The 13,813-nt window shown below is 42.5% G+C and overlaps 1 long non-coding RNA gene across 2 annotated transcripts in view; it reads left to right on the forward strand.

Annotated features, from left to right (window-relative positions):
• Positions 1-13,813, forward strand: part of LOC125630204 (uncharacterized) — a 40,006-nt gene that overhangs the window by 6,060 nt on the left and 20,133 nt on the right. Inside the window, exons 2-3 of one of the 2 annotated variants that reach the window (XR_007354590.2) lie at positions 6,889-6,974; positions 12,200-12,443. This is a non-coding gene — a long non-coding RNA (uncharacterized LOC125630204). The remainder of the gene's footprint in view (positions 1-6,888; positions 6,975-12,199; positions 12,444-13,813) is intronic. The other variant, XR_007354589.2, reaches the window with a different exon arrangement.

Consider the following 13,813-nt stretch of genomic DNA (forward strand, 5'->3'; position numbering starts at 1 on the left):
CAGAACCATTCAGTTACCAATATACTCATTCCCTCATGACAGAAATAAACCGCAGCCTCATGGTTACAATTCTAGCTATGTTTATTAGAAGTCTGGTGCTGCATTTAGCCAAAACAATTCAACAAAAAAATATATTTCTGAAAAAGGAGGTTTAAAATTATTTTTAAAACATATTTTATCAGCTATCTACTTAACTATTCTAAGCGCCAATACTTTAAAGACCTGTTGTCCTGGAGCTGGTTCACCCAGTCACATTTTGGGGGAGAGGTGAAGGGGCATTATGGCCTCACGGCTGAGTTTGAATGACCACCCCTAGTCTCAGGGCAGTGTGGCCTAATGTTTGGGGCTCGTCAAGGTGGTCCTCCTATGCCAGGCTATGTGGCCTACCAGCCAGAGTCAATAGGATTGCCCTTACTGTTCGAGCTGTGTGGTCTAGCAACCAGAGTCAATAGGGTTGGAGAGGTGGGCCGCCACCCCAGGGTGGGCAGTGGCCAGGGTAGGGGGACCCAGGTCCTCCTACTCCACTGGGTCCCAACTCAGGGCCCTTGCGGTGGCAGGGTTGCCCGCCACCAGCTCAGCAAGTGAAACACACTAATCTAATTATGGTTTTACAACCGATTCCCTGCAAAGTTTCCGTGAGTCTGCAGTTTGGCATCTTGGGGTTCCCATGGTCTCTCCTCCCTCTGTGGTATCAGGAGCCTGGGGTTCGTGGGTCAGCACAGTCTGGCTGGCCTTCGTGTCCCGAAGTGCCAGAATCCGCAGCACACCTCCACTCCCTCCAGCAGTCAGCCCAGACTGAGCAGAGTTACTCCCTTTTATATTCTGTTTCCAGATGGAGCATGCCCAGCAAGCCAGGCCGGGGTGACCTTCTCAGCCCACATAGTAGAATTAACCCCTGCGAAACCAGAGCGGGGCTGGTACAACCCGCCACACCTATGCATGTGCTTAACTTTACATATGTGAGCAGTCCCATTCATACTACACATAAACTGATACATACATGAACTACAGAGTAAGATCAAACATTGTAAGTCTTTACATTAAAATAGCTTGATTTATTCTAATGCCTCTTAGACTCTGAGCCTGCAAAGATTTACCCAAATGTTCAGTCGTACTCTTCATGTGCATAAAGTAAAGCATGCGTGTAAGTCTTTGCAAGAATAGAGCCTAAGGCAATGAAAACTAACCATTGTTTTTATTTAAAGACTTTCACTGCTTAATCTTATTGTAGTTTATGAGTTTATAGCTAATAGCCTTTGTGCTAATCACTCAGAATATTTTGGGAGGATGAAAAAAATGTCCAGGTAAACAAATTTTCCAAGCGATTTAGCACATCCAGCAACCATGATGACTTTTCTGAGGTAACTGGAGTGGTTACACAACTTCACTGCTCTCGCTCTGATTTAAGGCCAGCTTGTTCTATTAAATATTGTATTTATGTGCTGGATTTGATTACAATTGAGAATTAAGTATTTTACTGACAATGAATCTATACCCCAGCTATCAGTTTGTGGTGTACCACCTGTTTGTTTCTTGAAAAGTTTTTTTTCTTCTTCTGAACTAAAGATATATTTTCACATGTTTTGCTCTTTGAAGCGCTAATAATATTGGAAGAGCCAGGTATCCTGCAGGTGGGTACTATCTGAGCATCTGAATCTTGCTCTCCAAAAGCATCTCAATATCTGTTCCTGTTATTCTAGTCTTTTAGAGAAAAGACTGCCATTGTGTGGTGGTATTGTGATGGAAATTAGATTTACTTGGTGGACTAAACATTTTCACCTGTTTTAGCAAGTAGCCAATCCTGCACTCAAGAGAGCAGTCAAGCAGTATATAGGGTTTTATAACAGTGGGATTTATCTGTTTAAGAAATTGTTCCCCCTTCCTTTCCCAATTCTTGTCTGGGGTCTGAGGAAGAAGGGAATCTCTGAGAACTGCACACCAGAGAATGGGGTTTCCTGCAGTTTCCTTCTGTTTATTTGCTTAGGGATTCCTGAGAATGAAACTTGTAAAGTGGGAGGAGGAGTGGGAGAGGTGAAGGAATACCAAGGACTTCTGAACGTTTTCCTTTTACTGTATAGTTTGTCTCATACCTGTAAATCCCTTCCACTGAAAGGATAAAGAATATTAAGTATAAAAGCATTTTGGGTAGACCTTGTAACAGCAGTGTCATGCAAAAGAATGTTTGGGATGAGAAATACGATTGATTTATTTAAAACACAGAAGGAACCATTTCTAAATTTCTCAGTGAAAAGGCTGAAGCTTTTGGTAAAACAGTGTTTAGCACAATCTCACCCATTCAGACACAGGCCTGAGCCAGAGGTGTGGAATTGCACCTAGGAAAAAAACAGACAAAACCAGTTCCTCTCAGCTCCACAGTGCACATGAAAGTGAGCAGATTGCATGCACAATGTTGCATGCAGCCTGCTCTGCCAGTGCATCTGACTTGCTTTGCTGGCCTTTAGGGGTGAAGGGAAGAAGCCTGGCACCTAGGGTGAGATCTGCAACAGGACGTTAGTGTTGCCGTGCTGAGCATCACACGGCGCCTAACTTTTAGGGCCTAGAAAAAAAAATATCACAGGAATAACACTGATCGACAAGGCCGAGTTAGACAGCTAGGCTCCTATACAATGAATGGGGAGAGACAGCTTAGAAAACAATCCTCAAAGCCAGTACATTAGGTGGGAAGCCATCTAAGCTCGTCAATGGGACATGTCAACTAGACGGGTGTATGCTAAGCTCTGCCCCTCTCTCAGAGACAGGTGCCTAAATCTGGGCATCACAGAGGCACCTATCTTGTGCAGAACCCAAAACAAAACAGCCAGGGAGTGGGGGAGAAGAAGGAGGAGGACCTCCTTTATAACCTTTAGCCTAGGGTACTCACCCAAGATGTGGAAGACCCCCAGTTGAAGTTTCCCCTCCTCCTGAGTGGGAGTGCCTAACCACTAGACTACAGAGTTATTCTAATTCTTTCTTTGATACCATTAACATTTCAGTATTCCACTGTTCAACTGGAGTGGAACAACTTCAACAGGAGAGAATGAGGGAGCCCCACATCAGACTGTTCCATTGCCTAGCAGTTTGGACACTCTCCTGAGAAGTGGCTGATCACATAGGTGCCGACTCTGTGGGTGCTCCGGTACTGGAGGACCCATGGGGAAAACTGGTGGGTGCTCTGCACCCACCAGCAGCCAAGCTTCCCCCACCGCCCCCCCCCAGCTCACCTCTGCCTCCTCTCCTGAGCACGCCATGTCCCCGCTTCTCCTCCCAGGCTTCCACTGGGAAACAGCTTTTTCAAGGCATAACAAGCTGTGGGAAGGAGTGGAAGGAGCGGGAACATGGAGCGCTCGGGGGGGAGGCTGGGAAGAGGTGGGGACTTGGGGAATGGGTCCCAATAGGGGCAGGGAGGGGGCAGAGTTGGGGAGGGGACTTTGGGGAAGGATTTGGAATGGGGGCAGCGGCGGAGTCAGGGTGGGACCACCTACTGGTGCCAGGAGAAGTTGGCATCTATGGCTGATCACATTTCAAATCCCTTCTCCCACACAAGGAGGGAGTACTTGAACTGGGGGTTTCCCATACCCTGTGTGAATACTCTAGCCAGTAGGCTAAAGATAAGGGAGGTTGCTGGCCTCCCCGCAGCTATTTTGTGTGAACTTGCCTGAGGGACCCAGTCCAGTAGGTGTGCTCAGAGACCGCGTACCTGACTGTGCCCTCACATGCAACTTGAGCAGCCAAATGCATATCTTTCCTGGGTTGACAATTGCTCTGAGCTTAGGTGGGAGATAGGTGTCTGGATGCCTATCATGAAACAGTAGAATGCATGCTTAGGCAGGAAACAGGGTCTGGTTGCCTGTCATGTATACCAGTAGGTTGCAGGGCTGCTACGAACAGATCAGGCTTCTATATCAGATATGGTCTGGCTACAGAACTTCCTTCCCTCAGAGATATACACCAGATGTGTTCACTATAAGATCCTTTAATGCTCTGCCAAGCATGGCTGAGGTTAGCTTAAATAAGGTATGTTACACATATTGCCACCTTGTGGCTGTACAGTGGAATACAAATTAGCATTCCATTACTTCTCCCCCCAAAAGTTCTATATTCCTACCATTTACAAAATTTACACTGTCACGCTATTTCTGAAGTTTGATACAGACTAGTCTGTCAAATGTATCTGAATCGGATTGGTTTTCTCACTACACAGCCCAAACATGTAACAACTTGATCATCTGGCTATCCATTAGTTGTAACAACAGCCTGTGATCAGTTTGGAATCCTTGAATCGTCATCTGCCATATGTAGAGTTTGTTCTGTTGATTGTTCTTTCTGAGGCACAAACTAGATATTGACAGTTTCTGTTGAACTCTCTACTGTTGGTCTTGATCACAAATGATCTGGTTGGCGAATTCTTTTTCTTTAGGACTGCTGGAGTTATCCATCCTTTTTCTCCATCCAATTGAACACAGACACAGTAACCAGGTTCTAGGCTCAGCAGTTCTCTAATTGAGCATCAACGTTGTAAAAGTGTTCGTAAGCTCTTCTCCCCCAACTGTTACCCTAAAAATTGGAAGCTAATTAAATTACCTACAATTTTTTAAATTTAATAAAAAGGGTAAACAAGGTTGTGGCCTGCCCTAAAGGAATTACCAGAATATTACCAGGGGGGCTTGTCTCTGACTCGTAGAGAGCTCCCCAGAGCAAGCTAGTCTTGTTAACCCCTGAAAGGACATGAATACAGCCTTCCGCTCAGGAATGGACACACAAACAGTAATTCTTCAAAAACAGAAATAATTGTTTCTTGAAGGAATTAGGTATTTACAGAAAAAGAAGAAGAAATGAGTAAAGCATGATAAAACATAATAGAATTACAGTTTAAAATAAAGCAATGCAGCAAGTAAAAACGTAGACTATATAAATTATAACAATGTAACCATTCACTTAACTCTATTTGACTTTTAACATTTAACATTCAACATGTAGCACTGAACATCCAATAAGCACTGGCCAAGGGACTATTAGATGGGTAGAGGAAGAGCTCACTAAGACCACTGGCATACAACTTTATTTACAGGAGAAACCCATACGTTCCTTGACAGTGAATAGAAGACTAGACTTACTTCTACTATTCTTAGATTCCTCTGAATCATCAATAAGGTCCTTCTGATCTGTGAAAAAAGGAAACGCTGTCTGCTGGTGCTTAATATTGTTTGCCGCCAGAGAGAGACCAATGCTGCTGAGGCGAAAGCTGCCCTCTGGTGACAAATATGGAAGCCTGTTGGTCACTGCAGATGTTTGGTAGCTGCTGCTGGCAAAGACGCTGGCTGAGTTGCTATGGCAGCTCTTATGCAAAGTAAGCTGCCATGGGATAAGAGGGAAGGTGCTCTCATGGATTGGTAACTGGTTAAAAGATAGGAAACAGAGGGTAGGAATAAATGGTCCGTTTTCAGAATGGAGAGAGGTAAATAGTGGTGTCCCCCAGGGATCTGTTCTGAGACCAGTCCTATTCAACATATTCATAAATGATCTAGAAAAAGGGGTAAACAGTGAGGTGGCAAAATTTGCAGATGATACAAAATTACTAAAGATAGTGAAGACCCAGGCAGACTGCAAAAACCTACAAAAGGATCTCTCAAAACTGGGTGACTGGGCAACAAAATGGCAGATGAAATTTAATGTTGATAAATGCAAAGTAATGCACATTGAAAAGCATAATCCCAACTATACATATAAAATGATGGGGTCTAAATTAGCTGTTACAACTCAAGAAAGAGATCTTGGAGTCATTATGGATAGTTCTCTGAAAACATCCACTCAATAAGCAGCGGCAGTCAAAACAGTGAACAGCATGCTGGGAATAATTAAGAAAGGGATAGATAATAGGACAGAAAATATCATGTTGCCTCTATATAAATCCATGAATACTGTGTACAGATGTGGTCATCCCATCTCAAAAAAGATATATTGGAATTGGAAAAGGTTCAGAAGAGGGCAACAAAAATTAGGGGTATGGAACGGCTTCCGTATGAGGAGAGATTAATAAGACTGGGCCTTTTCAGCTTGGAAAAGAGACAGCTAAAGGGAGATATGATTGAGGTCTATAAAATTATGACTGGTGTAGAGAAAGTAGATAAGGAAGTGTTGTTTACTACTTCTCATAACACAAGAACTAGGGGCTCACCAAATGAAATTAATAGGCAGCAGGTTTAAAACAAATAAAAGTAAGATTTCTTCACACAATGCACAGCCAACCTGTGGAACTCCTTGCCAGAGGATGTTGTGAAGGCCAAGACCATAACAGGGTTCAAAAAAGAACTAGATAAGTTCATGGAGGATAGGTCCATCAATGGCTATTAGCCAGGATGGGCAAGAATGGTGTCTCTAGCCACTGTTTGCCAGAAGATGGGAATGAGGGACATGGGATGGATCACTTGATGATTACCTGTTCTGTTCATTCCCTCTGGAGCACCTGGCACTGGCCACTGTTGTAAGACAGGATACTGGGCTAGATGGACCTTTGGTCTGACCCAGTAGGGCCATTCTTATTCTATTACAATGCCTATAGTGAGGCTGCAGCATGCATGTAGTGTACATTCCTAGGGGAAAATACATAGATGCCTACAGGATTAGCCAGCAGCCAAGTGGGAGTTTTGTGGATTTCAGTGGTGTCTAAAAAACAGGACTTAAGTACCCAAGTAACTTCATGGATCCTGCCACTTGCCACCGCAGAGGTGCAAAGAGGGAGCGGTCCTTATTTTCTCCGCAAATGTAGGGAATATGATTGCCTGTGGTCCTTGCATATGGCCTGCAAAGTGGCCAGGTGGAAGGTAACAATATCTTTCCTAGCCCTTCTGACATTCAGGTTGTACCAAATATTCTCTCTCTCATTTTTAGTGAGAATAGCCAGAGGGTATCGCTCTGAATTTTGGTGCAAGAATGAGTTACATTGGGTATAACACACCTGCTTAACTGGATACACAGTGAGTAGTCCCATTGATTTCTGTTCAAAGTACATGAAGTTAAGTATATATGTAGAATTGGGGCCTAAGGTTGTTAAGCTGAGAGAACTGCTAATATGGACAACCTTACACTTCAAGTGTTTGCCAAGAAAAAGACAACTTTGGTGGAAAGGAAAAATCATAAGTTTGATCTTAAGGGCCAGAGAGAGGCAAAGGGATATTACAGACCAGGATGTGGCCTGATATCTTGAGGTAAAATGTACAAAATAAATACAATATTATCGGTATGCGACTTGGTCTACTTAAAGGAGGATGGGATACCTTTCCATAATTCTAACATATGTATTACTGTATAACTCTCTTAAGACTGAGTACATTTTTTGGTAAGGGTATTAGTTCTCATGTTCTTAATTTTTCTATTGTAAATTCTGCTCTTGAGGTAAAAGCAAAAAAGGAAACAGTTTATTTTAAAAAATAAAACCACAGCAGCAGCCCAACGACAAGATTTAGACTTTCCAGAAAAAAAAATTAGGATTGGGGACTGGACAAAGAAGGCAGCTAGGAAAGGCTTGTATCTATTGATCAGTGTTGCAGTTTTAATATTAAGCTTGGGCTTGGTACACCGTCACACGGTCATTGGGATTCCCTGTTGAGTCAAACAATTGCAGTTGGAGAACTCAGGACCCCTAGCAGGGCCAAGCAACCAACCAGTCTGTAGCCCCGGGGGCAGGACAGAGCAAACACTTAGTCTATGGCTCGTAAGCCTTCTGGGCTGGGGCAGACAATAGTGGAGGGCTCTGACCCTCTGGGCAGGTCACGGCAAAAAGTCAGTCATCAGCCCCTGGGGTGGAGCAGAGCAAACACTCAGTCTATAGCAGGGATAGTCAATAGGCAGATGGCAGGCCAAATCCAGACCACCTGATGATTTTAAACAGACTCCAAAATCTTTTTATGAACTTATTGTCATTTTTTAAATTATTATTATTTTCTCTGGAGTCTGGATCTTGACTATACCTTGACCAAGAAATTTGGACCTTGATAAAAAATAATTTAGCTCTTTCTTTGAGCAGCAGGGGAAGAGAAACACATTAAACTAGTCCAGGGAAGATCCTTGGGGAAGGTCTACACTTCCTGACTGGGACACCTGTCCCCACCCCTCTTACTTTCACAGGGCTCTGGCATTCGAGCCCCTGGCTTAACAAGGTCCTTTCAGCTGAGGGTGACCCCCTCATTTGGGACAGGTTCTGTTCCCCTTTATTCATACAATAATTACAACACATTGATAACAGCATTTCACTACCCCTGCATTCAGTAGTAAAGTGATTTGTAACCCAACATGAGTCAAAGTTGATTACTTTGGGCAAAACACTGCTCTATCTGATGGATATCTAAGCAGAGCAAGAGCAAACTGTATTTACATGGACACACCTAAACTCTCTCCTCCTCCCAGCTAGCTGTCAGGTAGCTTGCCTAGTGGCAAGTGCAGAGGAGGGCACAGGGGGAACCTGGGGCCACCCTACTCCACTGGGTTCCAGCCCAGGGCCCTAAGAAGCTGGTAAATTCCCTATGCTTGAACCCCTAACACATTCCCTGGGTACTTCCTACCATAAGGCCCATTTAGGGCATCTCTTCTGCTGGCAGGGGCTCAGCATCCCAGTCAGTCTCCATGGTCAGCTGGTCATCCACAGCATAGTCTGAGTCCATGGTCTCAACAGCCTGAAGAGTTGAAGATTCCTCTGCAGGAACCTGCAGCACATGTCCTTCCTCCTCCTCAGTCAGCCCCCACTGAACTGGGCTGCCTCCTTTTATCTGTCCCTTCCACCTGGAGCATGTGCAACAGGGGTGAGGGGGCATTGTCTCCTAGGCCCACAGTGATTGGTCAGGCCCCGTTGACCCAGTGCGGGGTTGGTACACCCTGTCACACAATGCAAGACTCATTTACACAGTATTTAAAGATTCAGATTAGGACCTAAAGCTAGTCTTTTATGCTAGGCTGAGAAGACATTTTCAATTAAATTTAAAAAGTTAATTTCTCTTGTTTCTAATCTGCACTTTTACAAAACTTTGCAATCACTTTTGTTTAAGATAGGCCTTTATTATTATTGCATTCATTAGAGTAGTGCTTGGTAGCACAGCTATAGATGAGTATGCGACCAGTGTTGCGAGTCTGTTATGAACTGTGTTTTGCAGTGTTTATGACTCAGCCATTAAAAGCACTTCTTGGCTGAAATTTTATACAGAAAATCTCCCTCTCTCTACTGTAGGAGGCGGCCTCTTGTGTAATTTTTCTGTGTCCGTCTCCAAATGCGATTTGACACTAACAAATACAACTTTTAAAACACACATTTCTGAGTCTATAGCAAACCTTTCAGAAGCTTGAAGACCGGTTTACAGAGAGAATGAGTTGTACTTAGTGTGCTAGTTGAACAGTGTAAGGTCAGTCTGCCTCCCCTCACGGTGGGTATGCTCAGTAGAATGAGCCTTTGTGTATCAAGGTTCAAGAAGTTTTTGTTCTCCGCAGTTGAACAAGATAGAACAAACCCTCCCAGATAATGGATGATATGCTCCAGGCACCTAGCACCTGACCCTGCAATTCTTAATTAGGAAAAAGGTCCTACTGAAGTCAATAGGATTTCTGTCTAAGTAAGGAATACAAGATTGGGCCCTGGTCTTAAACCATTGGTCCACTGTATCACTGAATATTGTAATCATTAGTGCAGTTGCCGCTGTGTATGTAAAAATCAATATTAATGTATTTCCTACATCTTGACAGATTATTTTTATTTACACAGTAAAACTTGTCCTAAGTGACTGCTTGAGAGTGATAAATCCGTTGCGTTTAATGGATGTGGCTTTTTGAGAAAGGTGGAATAGAACTGTACTCACATCATTAGGGGACCTTGAGATAGGTGCCCATACTGGGAATATTTGAATTGGGTTGCCTAATAAGTAAAGTGCCTTATGCATATTGAACTGCGAGCAATGGAATTGTTGAAAAGATCTACCTGCTGCATACAAACAATGTACTGTCTGTTATAGTATTTTTAAGGCTCCAGGCACAGCGGTATTTCAGCTGTAAGAATTGAACACACAGTGACAATGAGAAAACAACTGAAAATGTAAATTAAAGCTCATGAGGTCAGAGAAGACCTATTTAGTGTTATAATAAAATGATTCTGAGCCTGCTGAGATAGTCATGCTCTGCTTTTTCTGATCTTTCAGACACATTAATGATGAAAGACTGAAAACATAATTACAAATGAAGCTTTTTCTGAGGCTTCCAAAACCATATTCAAGCCCAGGTGGCCTCACAAAATGAACGTTATACTTAACCAAATTCAACTGTTTTCACTCCCCTAACAGGAGCTGCCACATGCAGTCCTCTCTTTTTAACTTCTTGTTGGCTATTTTCCAGTGGCAGCATCAATGTGCTGACCATAGGAAAGTACACACACATCTGTTTCCAACCAGCCTGTGGTAACTGAGTGGGATGTAAATCTAATTAAATACAAAAAGTTGCCGTATGTTGCAATAACATTCATGGTCTGAATTAAACTGACAAAAGCAAGGAAATTCCAAGTTAAAGTTCCCATTCTGTCCTTATTTCACCCTGCTGTACTTTGGAACTGCAGGGTCTCAGAACTGTGCATAATAGACACACGTGTTGTGGCTGTGTGCATGCCAGTGTGCACAATCATGCGTGAACACACACTACATACAAATCACTGTGTTAAAAGAACATTATTAAGGTTGCAAAGTCAAGCTCCCAAAAGTTAGAAAATGCCAGAATGAAGGTTGAACATGCCCTCCAGAAATGTACATACATCTTTAGCAAAGGCTACTCCATGGGTTTAGGATAGAACTAGAGATAAAAAATAAGTGTTTTTCCCTCACTAATGACACCCATTTCAAATAATCCAGTTCTTAACCCAAATCATGAACCAGAGAGTTTTAAAGACTGCAATTTCCCAGCTATTCAATAAAGAAACTTTTCTAATTTACGTAGAGATCAAAACAAACCCTAACCAGCCCATTCTTCCCTGATACTGGTACAGTACTTTCAAATTAGCCATTATGTTGCTCAACTTCCTAGAAAAGTTGTTTTATACAAAAAGCTGACTTTAATAGAAGCGATAGCATCCGGTCAGTTAGGAAACAAAAAATTGCAACTAATTTATATCAATCTTTGCAGACAACTTTCCTAACCAAAGAAGTCTATATATGACATGATGGGAAAAGGATCTGGATAAACAAATTACCCCAGAAGAATGAAGGTTGATATGATACAAGAGGACCAGTAACCTCAGTCTTCAGCATGATAAAAGAAAAATTCTTTACTATAGTGTTTCAATGGTATTTCATGCCAGTCAGGTTAAAATCTATATATAGCAATTAAATGTGGATAAATACTGGAGAAACCACAGTGAACGAGGAGATTTTACACACACAGGGTGGACATGTCTATTCATTAGAAAGTACTGGGACATAATTCATAATAATTTATCACAAATTGTTGGATATTTATTACCCAATGATCCTTCAGTAATCCTCCTGGGCTTCCTGTCAGAAATGGTCATACAAAAGGAAATGAAGAATTAATCTGTCATCTGCTAGTAGCTGCTAGGCTCCTGATAGCCTCTCATTGGGAAAAGAAAAATGGTCCAACTCTAGCGGAATGGTTCACAAAATATGAGAGGTTGTTATGGAAAAATTAATGCACCAGTTACGTGCTCAGGATAATAGACAGAGGACAAATAGATACTTAGATATTTGGTTACTATATACACTCAGTACTCAAACAAAAGAACATTCACCTGCAAAAAACCTCTTGGCACACCTGTCCAATCTTTTTGAATATTAGCATTTGATAGACATGCCTGGCTTGTTAAATATGTGTAATCAGAGATTTCACTCAATTTAACAAATTCACTAGAAATGCTAGGTCATGAGTAGTGTAAAGATGCTCACTCTGTCACATGGTAACACCCTGCTTAAATGGAGAGATTTGATGATTATATTAACTGTATACTGTTTCACTAACCAAAAGCTCACTGTTGTAATGAGTGTTTTGTCTCTGATATTTACATGGCAAGGATTTGTAAACCTGTTTAAAAAACGAATGGTTCAGAGAATGAAGCTGCTGTTTAATATTTTTATCCTCAACATACAGTTAGTATCCTCTGCCTTATTTAGTGTATACCATGCAATGAATATATAATTATTAATTTTCTTATGGTCTTTTCTAGGGCACTCATCACTGTAATGTCTGAGTGCTTCCCACACATTAATGAATTTATCTCCATATCGCCACTGCAAGATAAGAGTATTATCTTCATTTTATAGATGGGAAAAACAGACAAAGACTTCTCTGCAGGAACACAGTGAATCAGGGGCAGAGCTAGGATTAGAGCTCAGCACCACAAGATTCCCAAGCCTGTGCCCACATCTCCATACCAAGCTCTCTTGTACTATGATGTCACTGACAAAAAGGTATGTTTTTACCAATAGGATACCTAACCACATTAACTATCCTGCTTTACCATAGTGGAGAAAAGACACCTGTAGTGTTTATCACGAGATCAAACACAGGTATATAATGCTGACCTCAGCTAGGTACCTCACAGCAAACACTACATGTCTCTCTTAGGATTTTATAGCAGGATAACCACTCTATATTTGTTATCTCGCTGTACAAACCCCCACACCTTTGTGTCCGTGAAAACAGTCTTATTGGCAGAGGTGCTGAGCATCTGTGGCACCACTGAGTTCTATTCCAGCTGTAAGTGTTCAGCATTTCTGCAAAGCAGGCCCCCATTGTGTCAAGTTGTGCACACAGAAAATCAGAAGTATACAATTAGTGGTCACCTGGCAAAATTTTTGTTTGAATGATTTGCTCTGCATTGCATATGAAGGCTGCAGCAGAGATAGATCTGAATCTTCCTTTATACTCTATTATTCACCTTCCTTAACTACAAGGGAATCTTTGCTCATAGATTATAAAGGAACTATTATGATCATCTAGTCCAGGGGTCAGCAACCTTTCGAAGAAGAGCTATTTTTTTGTTTTTGTCTTTGACCAAAATATTTCGAGAGCCGTATCACACACAAAGCTACTTGTAGAGTTAGAATTTATCAACTAATAATAATTGAACATGTTAAAGTTATTACTACTCACCAATACTTTTAATCTGACTAGAATCTAGGTGCTTCAGCGAGGACTATACCAGACTGCCCACAGCCAGGGTATGTAGCTGCAGTGTTAAACCATGCTGGGTCCATGCCGTTGCATCTTCACTGATATCTTTAGCCAGGGGAGCTAGATTAAAGCTAGCAGAGCTGCAGTCATGCTTCTGAATGCAATGTAGGCACATCCCCTGCGTTTGTACAGCACCTAGCACAATCAGGACCTGATCTGAGTTGGGGCCTACTGATGTTACTGACATTCAAATAAGTTTGGACCCAGCTCTCTGGAAAATACTTGCATTCAGATTTGGGTTTGTTAAAGTGCATTTTCTACAGGGCCTGCAGGGCTACAGTCCCTCAAGTGAGGCTCTGAATAAGGCCAGTATTCTGGCAGGGGGTCACAGTAATGCGATGTCACTGTACAATATGTGAGCTCCCTGGAGGCTGAGTGGTCTCTGCCCTTCTGAATCACAGGGTGCTTGGAGCATTGTGTACCCGAGAGGACACAATAACTACACCCGTGCTGCGGTGGATTATGTGCTTATGAGAGCCTCACCCTGGCTTTGTATCAGACTCCGAATCCCCTTCATGCAAACCTCCCACCTCTTCTGCTGAGTGCCAGTCTTCCTTGATTACAAAGCAGGGGACTGTGGTGCAGGAGAGGGTGTGGGGTCTGG

Source organism: Caretta caretta, chromosome 1, assembly GCF_965140235.1.
Source record: "Caretta caretta isolate rCarCar2 chromosome 1, rCarCar1.hap1, whole genome shotgun sequence".
Lineage (NCBI taxonomy): Eukaryota > Metazoa > Chordata > Testudines > Cheloniidae > Caretta > Caretta caretta.